Source organism: Ornithodoros turicata, unplaced genomic scaffold (assembly GCF_037126465.1).
Source record: "Ornithodoros turicata isolate Travis unplaced genomic scaffold, ASM3712646v1 Chromosome15, whole genome shotgun sequence".
Taxonomy (NCBI): Eukaryota; Metazoa; Arthropoda; class Arachnida; order Ixodida; family Argasidae; genus Ornithodoros; species Ornithodoros turicata.
In genome coordinates, this window is record NW_026999318.1 from 2930758 (window position 1) to 2946760 (window position 16003).

Sequence of the window (16003 nt, forward strand, 5' to 3'; positions counted from 1 at the left end):
ACCACTCATACTCAAGTGGGACTACATTCCTCCGAGTGGAACTTGGCCAAACCCACTTTTCACTAAAATGTAACCACACTCGACTACAGTGGACCTTGTCAAGTCTACTGGCTGCTAACTTCACTCCTTCATGGAATCCAGATTTTATTCAAGTGGAACTGGGATGGAACCGCTTGAATGGGGCCAGTTCAGTCCACTTCAAACCACTTTGATACTCAAATGCATCCACTTGGGATTCCAGTTCAAATTTCCGCCTCGAGGTACAGGCATTCTTCTGCAGAGCCGTATAAGTTACTGAAAATATATAATCGATGTAGAGCTGAAGTTACAATAACTTGCTGAAGTTATAATGCAATTGAGCAAGACTTAAGGTGAACTTACCTCACAACAACCAAACAACCGAAAACGAAAAAAAGAAAAAGAAACATAATTCATTACTTTCATATTTGAGCGTGACAGTGCAATCTCATTCCCATTTGAAACATAACGCAGTCCCACTCTCTTTTCCAGACAGAAATTGGGGCTTATGGTTATCTGTGTAACTCCACTTCAAGACCCGATGGTCCAGAACCGATAGGGGCGCTGCCGTCTCGGATGGAACAGAGCCGTATATTAAAAGGGAGTCTGGTCATTAATGGGTCATGCCTATACCTGAAGCTCCACCAACTTTTTCAGCTTTCCGACCAATGGAGTCTTGAAAGATGGGGCGCTATCAATCAACCTATCCCCACTATTTGTCCCCGTATCCATGGATGGGATTGAAATGGATACCTCTCGCAATCTGCAGAACTAATGAATTTTTCGTGCAAATTTGATGAGCGCCACCTAGGGAGCGTAAGGCACGTCGGGAGTTGTCGTCTGTTTCCGTCGTTGCACCGCTGCCGGCAGAACCACCTGCTGGGACACATTCTGTCGTCGGAATGATTTTTAAACAAATCCACATGAATAGTTGGAATATAAAAGGCAAGAATGTTTATAGCACGACCTACTAGATTATAACGACCATGTCAGGCGCACCCCTTCTATGCGCCGCATTTTTGGAAGGTAGCGGTGGCGCTTCTCATCGTCCCAGTTATTGCTTCCTCAACTTGTACAATACTTTGTACTTCAGCTTACCTTAGTATTTCTGTACAAGCGGTGGACGTTCCACAGATGTTTCATTCTGAGGTTGATTATCATCATCATTCTACGCGTTTTCATAGGGGCTATCGCTATCGTCTGCTACGGTAGTCGTACACACGCTTCTCCGCGTTCAGAATTCAAATATCCATCGTCCAATCGTGTTGTGCCGATCAGTAGTGCCCCTGGCGGATCGTGCGGACAGGCTCCTCATAGGGTTTTCTGATTGTGACATGGTCGTTATAATCTAGTAGGTCGTGGTTTGTAGTCATGAAATCCACCAATTAAATATAAGATTGTACAGCACAGTGCCGTTTTTGTTATGATTTCGCTGTGATTGCCGCGATCGCCGTGTCCACTAGGCCTAACATCGGCGACAAAACGTATTATTTTCGATTAGATATCGACGGATGAGCGTAAGTCGAAACTGATTTCCGAGAAACGTATATGAGAATGTGCATTTGCAGCGTAAAATCAGAGTAGTCTGTGAAAAATTTTTGTCTCGAAATCCCCGCTTCACTGTGTTTGTTTTCGACACCATTTTGGGTGGCAGTATGGTGTCATGGCGACCCCCTTGGTAAAAAGCAAACCAACCACAGGAGCGAGACTTTGTTACTTTGTTTTTTGCAATCCTTCACTTTTTAGTTTTAGCAGCTATTATGATGATAAGATTAAATGAGATACTGGTCTTATAAATGGGGAATATTTTGATACAGGGAGTTTTTCATACCATTTGCCGCAGTGTGCCGAGCAATGCCTTCCTTAATGTTTTGAGATTCTTGGAACCACGCCACGGTTGTAGTGCTGCTGCATTTGGTAGTTGTGATATATAATTATGCGATATAGTACTAGGTTTAAGATTTAGATGTTGGAAGGTATCTGGTTCTATCATTGCTGCTTGCTCTCCTTAAGCCACGACTTGACCCGTTTGCCGAGCATGTGACTTCATGACCAACATTTATTTATGTTATTTAATAAATAAATATTTGATCAACATAAATGCCATGATTCCGAACATGTAATATGCGTGGTTTTATCCTATGTAGTTCAGCTACAAGAAGTGATTTTCCTTTTAACTGTGTGAGGCAATTCACACATACACGCACACACACACAAATGAGATTTAAAAACAAATATTCATAGATGATGTCCTATTCTCGTGCTCTGGCCTATTTAGTGGCTCGACTAATTTCTTTTCTTACTTTTCCTTGTGCAAGAAAAAACTGGAACACAGTAGATAACACATGTAGAGACCGCTAATTATTGTGCACATGCTTATTTGGAGTTAGGATGTAGGTCAAGAGAGCGCACTAGGTACAGCTTGGGACAAAAGTTTACGGAACATGCCACTGGCGTATTTCTTTATCGGAGCGGCCCCCTGTTAGATATCAGGAAGAGTTCGAATAAGTAACAGGTGACCGGCTGTTCTAGCCATCTCTGAGTATATTTGTCTGATCCCGTTTGCTGCTAGGGTGCCGCTCCAATGCAGAAGTGTGACACCCCGGTGTTCCGTAAACTTTTGTCCCAAGCTGTATGCAAAACAATGTTCCAATCTATCACACTTGACAATTCACCTGCGGGTTGTGATATAATTCACCATAAGTTCAGCGATTTTACAAGCGAGTCAAATCAGAAACACTCATATCACATTGGTCTGCCTGTCAGGTTCTGCATCAGTGGTGCATAAACGAGCGGCAAATGTCCGATTCTAAAGTGACTGCATACTCGTATTAACTCTGAATGATCGAGAATGATGAAGTGATATGAGAGACTGCATATTAATTCTGAATGATCGAGAACGTTAAGCTGTACTCGTTAAGCTTTAGGCTGGTCCGATAGTAGCCTCAACTACAGGATACTATTTCAGGCGCTTCCTAGTGCTCAGTTACAGCGATTCATGAATACGCACCCTTTTGTCGTTTTATTCCTCTCTGCTGTATAGTACAGCTTGGCGCAGCAGTGCGGTGGCACCTTCATCATTACTAAATAACATTGTGTTTTGGTGTTCAGATTTTCGACATACGCAGTCCTTTCACGACAAAAAGTTGTGGTATTCAGACGATTCTTTACTAAGCAGAATTGAAAGCTTGCAGTGCCGTTCACACTATGCTGCCGGCTGCTGCCTTGCTGCACAACAAACTTTTACTAACGCAGTGGTACATGAGGTGCTTACACATAGAATGACAAAAACAACAGAAGCCCTCTTCAGCTGCCACTATTGAATCACATTTACTCACGGGCAACGCAAACCGTGTACACGGAACAGCGGAGCCATGCTTTCCAAGCATCGCCTCGACGAAAATGGCGCGAGTGCGTTTTCGCTAACGGGCAAGAGAGGGCGCTTCATTTCGCATATCTCCTAACCAGAGGGAGCGGCGAAAATTTGACACGCGCGCCACTTGTGCAGAAAATCGGCATGACTGAACACTTGAGCTCTGGCTGGTGTCGTGTGTTGCGCAATGGCGAACGCAGCAGCTAGCATCAGACTCGGATGCGTCTTGCGACCTCCTAATGAAGCAGGGCTTCTCTTTTGTTGACGTACAACGGGAAAACTGTAGAGCGAGGAAGGCTTTATGAGTACGGACACGTTTCTGAAGTGGAAGTGTTTTCGAACACCCGGTAGGGGACAATGCGGTGATAGCAACATGCCTTTTCTCAACTAGTGTTCCCGTTTCAGCTTCATGCATATCTCAGGCGTAGGTTTTGTGCTTATCGACATTTTCCGAAAAATGTCGAAAAACACTCTCCGAATGACTTTTTCTTCTTCTTCAAATTCGGCATATTCCGAAAAGGCGAACCGCTATGCGGACGTGAGTATGTCATATATGCTTGCATTTATTACAACAAAAGATAGGTTTTCCTTGTTTGTCTGTTTTGTACCGACTATAAACGGTATTGTTCATTTAGTATTTAACTTTTGCTGGTTGGTTGTTTCCCTCACTCACAAAACTTCGCGTGCAATTAAATCGACGCTCGCATTCGGACATCCCGTCCGTCCCGACAGAAAATAGCTGCAGGAAGAATCCGATTTTTAGTACACCATATAAATATCGATAAACACACCCTGAATTCGCTTGAAACTAAATGCCGAAAACCACAAACCCATGAAGCCACACTGCGAGTGTAAAGCGGGAGCGACCGGCAAATGTAAACACGGTTCTGCACTGGTGATTCCTCAATCGGCACGAATTTGCGTCCGTCACTGACTTGCCACAGTGGCTGGGATCAATCCCAATTTCGGGAGGAACTAACAGAGGCCGTATTGTTTTCAACACCAGCTATTTTCTACTACGATGAAACTTGCGTGCAAACAATATGCACAGCAGATGACATGTGTACAGAGGTTTTACTTCGATGCTTTTGATACAACGTAGTAAAATAAATGATACGCAGACTGCAGAAATGAAGACGTTCACATTTACTGTAGAACGGAACGCATGTATCACATGAGTAGAATTTGCAGGATAGATCATACTGCGTTGTCGCGTCAAATGATGTGTATTCAGCGTTACCTGCAGCCGCCCTGGTACAGCCGGGCAGGGAAACGATAAAACCTCATACTTCCCTTGGTCCTCGCAGCAGGAAAGACGCAGCAATATGAGTCATACAGATTTGGGGTACCCGAAACATACTGGTCATTGCCAAAAAAAAAAAAAAAAATCAACAGCAGCTGCATACTGCGTACGGCAGGAAGGAGAGAGCGGATTCGCCTTCAGTGCCGTTTCGCACCTCCTCGCCGCTGGGGTGGCCTGGGGCGCTGTCGTCGCCTCCTCGAAACACTAGTGCACGGAGCCTATACTAGTCATGGGGAACAGCACTGCACTCTAAAAACTGAACTTCGCCGCATTGCTCGCTCTGCGCGCCAACCGCTGCCACGAATGATTATTATTATCGCTTCTGATTCAAGGAGAGAGGCGGTCGTGCGCCCTTTTGCGCCAATTTGGATGTATAATAATAGACACAAAAAGGCGTACGCATCTCCTCGAATCAGAAGCGATAGCCCTATATTTCGTAGCAATGGTTGCGCAGAGCGTGTTATGCGGTGAAGTTCAGCTTTTAGAGAGTGTCCCGTGGTGCTGGCTTGACGAACTCAGAACAGCTACCTCACACTTCTGTCAAGTAATCAGTTCCAACTTACTGAAATTACTGTACATGTCCGTGCATTTTCAAAAACCGATTAAGGTAGCCTAATTAAAGAATGGCATTGCATAAATGGCATTTCATTGCTTTTGCTACTGTTCATCTGTATTTATTCTATGTCTCATAGCGTCAACTAATGTTCACCCGTGTTCATTCTGCTATGGCTCATTGCCTCAGCTACTGTTCAGCTCTGTTCGTTCTGCTATGTGTCATACTGCCTTGAGTACCTCCTTGCTGCAGGTTCCTTAACTCAGTCCTGAAAACTCAGGCGAATTTTTCCCGTCCACACACTTCATTGAGGCTTTAGTCAAAATTTATTTATTGTTGTTGTTGTTGACGTGTAATGGCGTTGACACCATTGCACGTTACCTTCAACCATTCAAATACCACGCCAATGAGGAGTACGGTGCCCATAAGAAGAACAGTCCCTGTTCGAAATATCGGCATCTCTCGTCCCGAGGCCCTTCGCCACGGCTTTTCGTGCTAGCTCGACTTTCACCGTAGCCACAAGGCGGCCACAGTGTATAATAGTCGTTATGAGTCTGCCAATCAATATGCTGCGGTACCATGATGTTACACGCCGTCCGCTGCGCTCAGAAGGCCGTTTGAACAGTGGGCTGATGCAGACGACACGTGACGAAGGAATGAGAGGAAGCATTAAGCAGGCCTTCTGTATTTAGGTATCGCTGGTAATGGGGGCGCGGGAAATTGGCTCCGCGAATACTGAAACTCATCGGGATGTGACATCACGATAAGCAACTCATCCACTGAGGCAGCCGCAGCGACGTCACGTGCTTAGTAGCGGCATCCGAGCCTCTCGCGTCTGTGACGTCACAGGTCGATGAGGAAGTACGTTCGAAGGGCTCGACGACTGCGACACGTAGCCAGGGAAGGATAACGGACGTATTTTGGTTACCGTTTCCATTTTCGTTACTGCTATATTTTCGTTTCTGTTATCCGTTTCTGATACCGGCCTTTCAATTGCGTTTCCGTTACGTTTCCGTTACGTTTCCGTTACTGTTCCGGTAATGGAACGGTTGTTACAGAGCTGCGAGAGGATGGCCCGTCCGGCTCTATCAGCACCCTGTTTTGCCCAAGTGCTGCTTCGGTCACGCGTACACACTACGCAAGCAATTTTACGTCGTTGGGGCGCGCATATTTTGCAAGATAAAAAAAAATGTAGGAACACGTCTTCAGTCACTCGGAGTCCAGTAACTCAAGATGGGCGTAACCTTCATCCAATGTCGCATTTATAAGCGGACTCTCTCAGTAGTAAATAATACTGCCATGGCCACGGTGAAATGAAAAAAAAAGTACAAAATAAGTAAGTAAAAATCCTAGGCTGTCACCCTCGTGCTATGGCGGAGTATAGTCATGTGTTGATGTCATAGAGTTATGAGGACTGGGAAGAGGTAAGCTACCTCGAGATCCAATATTGCGCTTTCTTTTCACACTCACGTGTAGTATGTACACCATTACAGGGAATGGGGTCATAACAATACAAAAACAAAATATCAGAAGTCACTCAGATGTCCTCGCACAACAGGAATAGCCATTACCCAAATTCAATCCAGGGCGACAAATTCGTTTCCGTTTCCTTTTCTGGTAATGGCAGGACCGTGGTATGCGTTTGGGTTTCCGTTATCGTTACCTTCTCCAATTTCGGTAATACCGTTTCTGTTCCCGTTACCATTACCGTTACCCTTCCGTAGCAAAGTCGCTCGTAACAGAATCCGCTCATTGGCGGTAGCCAAGGTCGCGCTGAAGACTGGCGCCCCACTCCTCCCTGCTGACTTCTCTCCATCTGTCAATATCTGTACGCCCCTCATAGCCACAGTTGCGTAGCGGCGCTTACACGGAATCAATTACTCAACCGAATCACACGTACCAAAGTAGGCGGACGGGCGGATGAATGGATGGATGGAAGACACACAGATTTACGTAGAAATAATACACTCTGAACTATGCAGTGCAATGCCCGCATGGCGCAGTAAATGTCGCAGCCCGTTTAAAGGAGCAGTGAGATCTGCTCCTGCACAAATGTGTCATGCTTGGCTGGTGCCTATAGTAGGACAAACACCGTGCTTGCCTGCATGGATGAACAAGAGGCGTGACTAGCCACTATATAGAGTCTTCTCAATTCCTTCAGAGGAAGAGACTGGGAGCATCGCTCTCTGCTGCCCCCCACAACCCTCAGTTCTTCCCACGCTCTTAGGGCATGCTCCACGCAAAAATGATGTATTCCTACAGCATTTTGCTAGTTGTATATTTGCCTCTTGGGGCCTATCGTTACCTGAGTATAGGCATCACTTGAAGAACCTATGGTCCAGAACCATTGCTATAACCTCCAGAACCGATACGGGCGCTCCCGTCTCGGGTGAAAGGATACCGACGCTGCCGTGCGTCGAATTAACCTACTGCAGGTTGACCATAGAAATGCGCGATGCAAAATCGGCAATGTAGGCTCTTTACTGCTATTTTTCCCTGTCTTCTGCGCTGTTGGTTTGCTGTTCGTTGTCTCTCTTGTTTTTCGTCTGTTTTGTTTTTCGTTCTTTTGCAACGTAAGTCCATCTTATATAACTCATTCTCATTTTAACTTCAATAACGCGTTCCTGTGCGGCCTCTGCGCACTGCTCCCCTTCGCAATGGGAGACGAGGACATTCGAAGCATTTTTTTGGAAAAACGAGTCGGAAGAAAACGTGATACCTGAACTAACAGTTGACCACTCCGCATCGGCCCACGGACCGTCGGGGTGGTACGACGAGAGCACGGTTACTATTACCATGACTGAGTGAGGTGTTGGAGAGCTTGGTTCGTCTTCTTCTTCTTCTTTTTTTTTTCGTTTTCCGTTTTTTCTTGTTTCTTTCCTTTTTTTTGGGGGGGGGGGGTGATGGAGGGCGTGACTCAATTGGATGAGGGTCATCCAATTGAGTCACAAGCGAACCGGCCTCCACGTGGCGCCCTTTGGAAACGGCAGAATAGCCGGCTAACGGTTCGCACACGACAATTTGTCGTGGTCTCAATTATGCTACACTCTAAAAACAGAACTTCACCGCATAGCACGCTGTGCACCAACCATTGCCGCCAATGATAGGGTTATCGCTTTTGATTCGAGGAGATAGGGAGGCGTACGCCTTTTTCTGGCAATTTGGATATATGAAAATTGCCACAAAAAGGCGAACGACCCCTCTCTCTCCGAATCAGAAGCGATAACCCTATCATTCTTGGCAATTGTTGGAGCACAGCGTGCTATGCAGTTGAAGTTCTGTTTTTAGAGTGCAGCCATGGGGAACAGAACTGAACTCTAAAAACTGAACTTCGCCACATAGCTCGCTCTGCGCGCCAAGCGTTGCCACGAATGATTGCGCCACTCGATTGCGCAAGCGAGGAACCTCGGAAGGGCCCTATGCCGAGGTGCCTCGCTCGCGCAATCGAGTCGTTTACAAGCGACGGCACGTGGTGTGTGATGTCATCGAACGGCAGCGCCGAGAATTTGGTATTCCTGTACTTCCAGACGAGCCGCGCGTGAACGATCCTGTCGTTTGACCAATGCGCACGCTTGTTCAGCGGGGAAAGCTCAGCAGAAGGGAACATGAAAAAGAGCAACTTTCAACACGAACCACCAGAAGCCGACTGCCACCTGGTTCCGACCCTCATAAGCTAGCGGCTTTTTTTTTTCTACATTCTATAGCGGCTTCCCGCTCTAGCAAATTTTTCCACGGCTGACAGTGAATACATGCAGCGAAAAGCAGTCGGAGGTGCGAAAGGCAAAGGCAAAGAAACAACTGACAACTTCCCAATCCGTTGAGCAGCTACCACATGTAGTTCCGGACCACCGACGGTGTCGGTAGGCGAAGCGATCGAGGCGGCGGGAACGATACATGCCACTTTTGGTATTTCGGGTTACGTCTAACGATCGCGCGCTTGGGTTATTTACCATCGTTCAGCCCGTCGACGTGTTCAACGTCACTGTCACGCGCATCCCAGACGACGACGACAAAGCGATTGCACGAGCGCGTTCGCAAATATCACTTTAGCTCCGTTTACATGAATACGACACAAGCGTATCGAATTGAGTTCAAACCAGCGAGTAGACGATACCGCACTGTTTACATCACTGATCTCTATGTATAAAGGCTGGATCACGCATGGGAGAGGGGCTCGTGGGGGAGAGGCGTGTTCCATAAAGAACGGTCTGGGAAAAGATATACTCGCATGGCAGAAAGAGATCGTTCTGTAGAATCACAGCCGTTGTTTTTGCCGTGTATGCGTTTAGTATGATTTATATCAAGCACCGCCGCAGAAAGAGTCTTTTAGTGAACGACAGCGGTGCTTTGCCTCGCAAATATGGACACACCGAAGCAGCCCAAATAATTACTTCACGCAATTAGATCACACTCGTTAGGATAGTTAATCAGGTAGTGATGTAAGCTTAATCAATTAAGTTACTTAGAAAGTGGTAACACCTCCTTGAGACACATGACTTATCTCTCTTTGAAGTACAGCCCTTCTATGTTTGTTTGCTTCTTCCTTTATTTGTTCTGATTATTTGCAGGCGCGGTTGTGCCAAACTGAATGTCCTTCTCCAGCACTCACATGCTTTTGTTGAATACAACTGCAGCGTGAGAAAAGCTGCTTGGGGATGGGGTCCTGCTATCCAGTGCTGACTTTGTCATGCTTATTATGTGGAGCATGTTCCAAAAAATGCAGCTCCACGTCTTCAAATTGCAACAGGACTATTTGGAGCTTGAAATTGCGATTTTGTCATTTTGGCCCTCGTGTACCCAGTCTGTGAAACGCCAACGAAAAAGTCTAACACGATATGCTTTTGTAATGAAGATCACTGATGATGAGTAAAGAGAATATACGAGTTCAAGTTCATTCAATATTTTATATCATTCATTATATTATTCAACATTTTATGTCAAGTTTATACAACATCAAGTTTATTCAAATTCAAGATTTATTTCTTGCACTTATGCATTTCAGGATACAATGAACGTGCAGGGAGGTCGCAAAAGACTACATTTATTGTTTTGTGACCTTGCTACAATGGCAATATATATTTTAGGAATGACAATGATCAGGTACACTCTCTCAATTTTAGGTTGGAATGAGCAATGAATAGCAACTTCCCTCATTTTCTTATATATGCTAAATTTTAAATTTAATGTGATCGAATATGTGATAATATAATAATAATAATAATAATAATATATAAGAATATAATATGTGATAAATGAATGTGATCAACAGTAGATGTAAACAACATGAGTAGCCAGAAAAGTGCATTCTCAATAAATAATTTTCTTATTATAGCGTATATGTGCATGCCTATTAACTGAAACAATTATCACAGTTCCCTGACAAGTTTTAATTTCTGAGAGTGTACTGTAGAGGCTGCTTAGATCTACAACAGTTCATACAAGGTATTATATACTGTGAATGCCTTTAAAAATGCCATGTGACACATATGCCTTTACTTTCTGGAGGTGCTGTTTGTGGGCATTACGCAGGTTCTGCACCCATTTCTTGAGTATGTCGAGGCAGCTGTGAAGTAACCTGCATTGATGATGATTATTCCAATTTTTATGGTGCATCGACAACAAAGGAAATAATACATCAGAACATTGGTTTGGGTGCAACCAGTTAAAAATGAATATGTTGTTTAATAAATGCATTGGACAAATGTTAAAACATCAGTTTAAAACATGGTTTACAATCCCTGTATCTTCTAAAAATTAAAAAGATTAAAAAGTATTCTAAAAAGAATATGGGGAACTCTTCTAAAAAGAATTATAATCTCTAATGATTTGGGTGAAGGAGCCTAAAGTGTAAGGTGTGTTTCTGATGTGAACATGTAAGAAAATATGCAAAACTGAGAGAGGCTAACCACATTGCGTGCACTCAGGTTGTTCCTTCCTGTAAAGTAGAAACCAGTGGATGAGGAACGTGATACTTACCTGTACACCCAGCCGTATCACACTGCACAGATTATTCACTGGGTAGCCCTCATGACGAAACCCGTATTGAGAGACCACTTTTGCCTTAAAAACTGCTACAAATAGCACGACACGCTACAAATTATTACTATCGTAACAAGCTGACGATAGAGCTCAGACACAGAGGCGTTATTCAAGTCGCGCCACACCACCGTTACGTAGGATTCTTTGTCACAAATCAAACCGAGGCACAAGACAATACCAATACATGAAAAAAGGTGACAATCTTGGTCTCATTATGACGTAATACCGAACTTGTGCGCGAAGGTAATTCAAAGAAATGAATGTGGCACTTGCTTCTGCAGAGAACACCGTGTACCATGCTAGCAATGCATGCAAAAAAGCGCTCGAGTGCTTGCACATATATTGATGACAACACTACCTGTGTAGTGTAACATGTTCTTTCAAGCATATTATGCACTCAAACTGTATTTGCCGGCGGGTAAAATGCAAGTGTGCTCGATTGAACGTCGGAAGAGCGATCAAGCAATCTGCATCCAGTGCTCGTTTTGGGCAAAAAAACACTTCATAATGGCCAACTAAATATACAGAATGGACGCCTATTTATTCCTTGATGAAGAGTGACTCACCTGTATAAATTTAGGCCCTGTAACCTTGCCAGTACGGTTGGTACGACCGTAATTGCAAGAAGTTGCTATGATCGCTGCGGCGACTGTTGTGGGTACAGTAAGATGGCGGCCGGTTTCTTCACGCTCGCGCTCCCTATCCGCGATCCAGCCTTTTACAATCGAGATCAGTGGTTTACATGGATGCGTATCGAGCCCAGACCGGATGTGGCGCCACGCCGTGTCATATCGGAAAGTTAGCGGCGCACTTCCGCAACTACTGCCGTTTCTGGTGTCCCGCTACCTTCGCACCAAACACTAAAACCTCGAAAACGTAGCATCCTACGCCCCATCTTCAAGTGTACGTGAGAATGAAATCTGCTCTGCGGCTGCAAGCCCTGCTGCTTCTGTCAGTATAGACTAGCCTACATATCGAAAACGGAGCGTGGCTGGGAATTCCCTAATATCATCATTTTGTGATCCCGACTAGGAGTAGCAGACGACGCAACTAGCCCGCAGCCGAACGCCGCTTCCCATTCCCAAGCCGCGTTTACGCGACACAAGCTTATCATATCCAGTTGTCGAATCGAATCCACCCATGTAAACGGGTCAATTCGCTAGGCGAGCGTATCGTATTCAATTCGCTAAACAGGGGTGGATCGAGACGGTGGATGCGCATTCAGACTGTGCATGTAAACAGACGATGCGCATCGAGGGAGGAAGAGAGGATTATGGGAAGCGGCGTTCGGCTGCGAGCTAGTTGCGTCGTCTGCTACTTTTAGTCGGGATCACAAAATGATGATATTTGGTAGTTCCCAGCCACGCTTCGTTTTGGACATGTAGGTTAGTCTATACTGACAGAAGCAGCAGGGCTTGCAGCCGTAGAGCAGCTTTCATGCTGAAGTACGCTTCAAAATGGGGCGTAGATGCTAAGTTTTCAACGTTTTAACGTTCGGTGCGAAAGTAACGGGACATCGGAAATGGCAGTAGTTGCGGAAGTGCGCTCTAACTTTCCGATATGACACGCAGTGGCGCCACCTCCGGTCTGGGCTCCATGCGCACCCATGTAAACGGTGTCGTATCGTCTTCTCGCCGACTTGGACTCGATTCGATACGCTTGTGTCGAATTCATGTAAACGGGGCTTATGTCGGTAGCGCGAACGTGTCGTTCGGGAGCGAGAACACGTGATATGTGACGCAACGTAACGCTATCGAAGAGAATTTGGTATTCCCTGCGCTCCAAACGCGTCGCCCGTAAGCGACGGTGTCGCTCACGGGAACGACAGCCTCCGCCCTGTCGATATGGTGGATGATACTGTCGTTAAGCTGAGCGAGAGCTGTCAAGACGGCTGCAAGTCGCGTGGCTAAACACGATCACGGTTGGCGCCGGTGTTTAGATCGGGCGACAACGGGTTTGTATCAGATGGAACGTCTTTATTGAAACCACTTTGCCACAGAGACAATTCTCTACTATCATACATATCAAACAATACACAAAGGTCTGCCTAAAGCTTACATTTCTTCAATTGTTAACTGTTCTGACAGCTCCTTCTCTGGGAATTTAATATCGCGACTGATACTAATTGCGTGTAGGTCGTCAGCAAAATGTCCGTGACTAAACTTCGGTGCTCTATCACGAACAGCAACACAATTTCATATTATTCGTGCGTTGAGCGAGAAGCGCGAGACTTCTCCATCGTCAATGCGTCGTCGTCGTCGTCTGCTTCCAAAATAGGGCATTCCGCGTGATTCTCCTCCTGCTACACTATTGGCTCAGAGTGCGACGTCTCGTTCCCAGACGTCTTAACCTCTACCGACAGTCAACAAACCAAGCGCACTGTCGTTAAAAGCTACATGGGAATGCCAAAAGTGGCAGGTGTCGTTCCCGGTGCTCGTTATCGTCTTCTACCGATACTCCTCTATCGACACCGTCGCTGCCGCTCGACAGCTGCTCGGAATAGGGCCCCTGGGAACGAACATTGGAACGCAATGAGCATGTATGAGAGCACGAGAATGCTAGCTATCGGAACAAATGAAACAGTCCTATTGGTCAGAGAAGATGCAGCCTCGCTGCCAGCCTGCTCTTCGCTCAGGGCGGTGACATCACAACACGTGAGCGCTCGCAACGTGCAAAATACCCACAAAGAAGAAGCTTCACGAGGAGCACAGATTGCGACCACGCAGAGCATCGATAAAGTTGCTCGTTTCGTTAGCCTGAACGACTCGTTCAGCTGTCTCGTGCCGTTAAGTTGAACGTGTGAAACGATTAAGCCCCCTGGTCTCTTTGTCGAGCGTTGTTGTGTTAGTGAGTTTCGAAGTCCGTAGTACAATTCATTTCTGCTCGTTTGCAAATAAATGCTTGTTGTCTGTTTTCACGAACTCGTGCCGGCTTCTTCCTCCTCTACGGGTGCCCACGCTTGTGTTTCCCCCTTCTGATTCTGTGCTCCGTCATCCCGGAAACGGGAGACGTCACACACTGAAAAGGTTAGCCAGCTGTAGGACTCGAACCCACATCTTCTGGATTTTCGGTCCAGGGCTCTACCAATTGAGCTAAGCTAACACGCCTTCTCAGCGATTTCCAGGGTGCGTCATCTGAAGGGACAAACCAGCCACTCTCTCTCACTCATCCTCCTTTCAGTCTTACATTTTTGCTCACTCATACATGCATTCATACGACGGGATCGACGCAGGCGGCAACTGTTGAACATGAAAGAATTAATGTGAACAGGCAATCCTCTCGACTTTCCACTTGGCTTCGAAGGAGTTGCAGGATGTCTACACGGCTTGTGTCCGCTCGTGGACTGGCGCGTCGCTAGTGGCAGCTGGCTGGGGCTGTCCGGGTCGCCTTTCAAGCTTTCACCGGCGAAATTCGACGGCTAGCTGTTCCGAGGGATAGCGCAGGAGCACCCGGTGTAGTACCACAGCGTAATTCGCCTGGGGAACACCTAGGTTCTGCTGGTATACGAGATACGAAACTGAGCGGTGTCATAAAAGAGCAGCAGTTTATACACGTCGTGAGTACTGGGGACCGGTGCCACATTCAAGAGGCTGTCAATTTCAGAGGCTGTCTGTGCGCATCAAAGAGAAGTTCTCGGCGACTAAATCGATTTTTGAGAGTTTCGTTGGCAATGTCATAATTTGCTTCAGCGATGCCGATGCCTTCGATTGAGCGTTTAGGTAACTGAGCAAATGTATAAACTTCTCGACCTTCCGTAGGCTAGCTCACTCGTGGATAGTAGTGCTGATATGATCCCAAAACACTTGCCAATATTCGAGCTGGCGTGCGAATGTTGACACGTGCAGCTTTGGTGGTGCCACGGTTTGGATAGATTGTGACGAGGTGGGACGGGAACTATCCGGTGCACCTGGCGCGACTGGTGGCACGGGAGCACGAACTGACCTCTGTGCGATGGCTCACCGATCCGTCGGAAGCATTATGAGGATGTTATTTGGTTCCTCCCAGATAATCGTCTTCGAATGCCTCATCACTGATGGCCAACTGGATGTCTGTGTCGAATTCTCCTACACTCTAAAATCGGTTCCTTATAAGTTATAACGCACCGTATGTCGACCTGTACCTGGTAAATATCAGGTACATCAGTGCTCTTCCGCAGTTGTTTTAAGAGGTACTGGGCTAGACAAAGGATCTCACTTTGTATGTATGAGGTACAAGCATATCTGTGGAGTACACGGTCAGTTTATGAGGTACCGTGACTTGTACCGTATAAAGCAGTACCTCTTGCGCACAATCTTATTGTGCTTTCTGCTGCTTTCAGCACTTCTTGCGTTCAAGTAACGCCCCAAAGGGTTCGATGCAGTCAGATAATGCATGTATATCGCACGGACTCGGAGATAAAGATTAGATGTTGATTTACAACTATGATTGTTTCATTCACGGGAGGTGATAAAACGTTTCCTGTCTATGTCGTCAGCTAAAGAGCCTCAACCGTGGTACTTTTGTTTAAATTGTCTGCGTTTGTTTCAAGTATATAACGAACACAGGCTACAGAGTGAGCAAGGAAAATGCCTTTCTGTATGTGTGATGTTTATTGCTTATTGGGTATTTACATTGTTAAAACAGAAAGAGATTGAACTGCGATGAAAATGATGATTGAAAGCGATGCAGTTTGTCATGTTAGTAATGTAGTTTGTCAACACTAATTATTCATACGATC

At 45.9% G+C, this 16003-nt stretch overlaps 1 non-coding gene across 1 annotated transcript; it reads right to left on the reverse strand.

The window, feature by feature from the left end:
* Positions 1-14315: 14315 nt before the first annotated feature.
* Positions 14316-14388, reverse strand: Trnaf-gaa (transfer RNA phenylalanine (anticodon GAA)). Its single transcript has one exon. It is a non-coding gene; the product is annotated as a tRNA-Phe (tRNA).
* Positions 14389-16003: the final 1615 nt, after the last annotated feature.